The following is a 2414-nucleotide window of genomic DNA, read 5'->3' as shown; positions in this document are numbered from 1 at the left end:
GGATAAACAAAACCAAAAGCTGCTGCTTAAAAAAAAAAAAAAAGTAACACTTGAGTTCATACAGTTAAAAATGAATAATCAAATAAATGAGGTAGAACAGACAAATCTCCCATGCAGAATTTCAAATAATTTATGTAGGTACTCTGTCTTCATGGAGGTGGAGCATAACTCCCGGTTCCTTCATTAAATGTGAGCTATACATAACGACTTCCTGCAAAAGATTAAGGAAAAGGAAGGGATGAGTAACTTTACAGTGGAGAGGACTGACAGACTACTTCAGCCTGATGATCAAGGTCAACATAAAAAGTCAAGTCACGTTAATAGCACGTACCTCCGGTATGTAACTGCCCGGTGGGTTCACCTTGCCCATTTCCTAGACAGAGCCAATTTATAAAGATAGGCGAATTGTAATAGAGAAAGTAATTCATGTAGAGCCGCCTGTGCAGGAGACCAGAGTTTTATTATTACTCAAATCTGTCTCCCGAAGCATTCAGGGATAATTTTTAAGGATAATATGGTGGGTGGGGGAAGGACAGTGTGTCGTGTTGATTGGTTAGGTCAGAGATGAAATAATAGGGAATTACGGCCTCTTGCACTGAGTCAGTTCCTGGGTGAGGGCCACAAGATCAGATGAGGCAGTTTATTGATCTGGGTGGTGGTGCCAGCTGATCTATCAAGTGCAGGGTCTGTAAAGTATCTCAAGCACTGATCTTAAGAGCAGTCTAGGGAGGGTCAGAATCTTGTAGCCTCCAGCTGCATGACTCCTAAACCATACCATCTAACCTTGTGGCTCATTTGTTAGTCCGACAAAGGGAGTCCCCAGGCAAGAAGGAGGTTTGTTTTGGGAAAGGGCTGTCATCATCTTTGTTTTAACCTATAAACTAAGTTCCTCCCAAAGTTCAGCCTAAGCCCAGGACTGAACAAGGACAGTTTGGAGGGTGAAGGGGTGGCCTGCCCCTCCACACCTGTGGACATTTCTCGTCAGGTGGAACAAGAGATCTGAGAAAAGAAAGAGACACAGAGACAAAGTATAGAGAAAGAAAAGTGGGTCCAGGGGACTGATGCTCAGCATACAGAGGGCCCGCGCCAGCACTGGTCTCTGAGTTCCCTCAGTATTTATTGATCATTATCTTTACCATCTCCGAGAGGGGGATGTGGCAGGAAAATAGGGTAATAGTGGGGAGAGGGCCAGCAGGAAAACGTGAACAAAGATCTCTGTGTCATAAATAAGTTTAAGGAAAGGTGCTGTGCCTTGATGTGCATGTATACAAACATCTCCACAAACATTTCCGTGCATTACAGAGCAGCATTGCCACTAGCATGTCTCACCTCCAGCCCTAAGGTGGTTTTCTCCTATCCCAGTAAATAGAACATACAATCGGGTTTTACACCGAGACATTCCATTGCCTAGGGACGAGCAGGAGACAGATGCCTTCCTCTATCTCAACTGCAAAGAGGCCTTCCTCTTTTACTAATCCTCCTCAGCACAGACGCTTTATGGGTGTTGGGCTGGGGGGCGCTGGGGGACGGTCAGGTCAGGTCTTTCCCTTTCCACGAGGCCATATTTCAGACTATCACATGGGGAGAAACCTTGGACAATACCTGGCTTTCCTAGGCAGAGGTCCCTGGGGCCTTCCGCAGTGTTTGTCTCTGGGTACTTGAGATTAGAGAATGGTGAGGACTTTTAACAAGCATACTGCCTTCAGGCACTTGTTTAACAAAGCACATCCTGCCTAGCCCTAAATCCATTAAACCTTGAGTAAACACAGCACGTCTCTGCAAGCACAGGGCTGGGGGCAGGGTTACAGATTAAGAGCATCTCTTCAAACAGAAGAATTTTTCTTAGTATAGAACAAAATGGAGTCTCTTATGTCTACTTCTTTCTACATAGACACAGTAACAGTCTGATGTCTCTTTCTTTTCCTCACAGAAGTTAGAAGCAAGATGGAGTTGGTTAGATCAGCTGTCTTTCACTGTCTCAGTTATAATTTTGCAATGGCAGGTATAATGTGATAAAAATGATGCTTACCTCTATGGTCTTCCTTCTCAAAACCCCTAATCCCAGTCTAATCATGAGACTATAAACTCCACTAGAGTGGAATTTTTCTTTTCTTTTCTTTTTTTTTTAAGGCAGAGTCTCACTCTGTCACTCAGGCTGGAGTGCAGTGGTATAATCTTGGCTCACTACAACCTCTACCTTCCACGTATAAGCAATTCTCATGCCTCAGCCTCCTGAGTAGCTGGGACTACAGGCGCATGCCACCATGCCTGGCTAATTTTTGTATTTTTACTGGAGATGGGGTTTCACCACGTTGGCCAGGCTGGGCTCGAACTCCCAGCCTCAAGTGATCCACCCACCTTGGCCTCCTAAAGTGCAGGGATTACAGGCGTGAGCCGCCACACCCAGCCTAGAG

This window comes from Colobus angolensis, unplaced genomic scaffold, assembly GCF_000951035.1.
Source record: "Colobus angolensis palliatus isolate OR3802 unplaced genomic scaffold, Cang.pa_1.0 Scaffold231, whole genome shotgun sequence".
In the NCBI taxonomy this organism is placed as follows: domain Eukaryota; kingdom Metazoa; phylum Chordata; class Mammalia; order Primates; family Cercopithecidae; genus Colobus; species Colobus angolensis.
The sequence above is the reverse complement of the archived record's forward strand: the minus strand, read 5'-3'. Positions refer to the sequence as shown.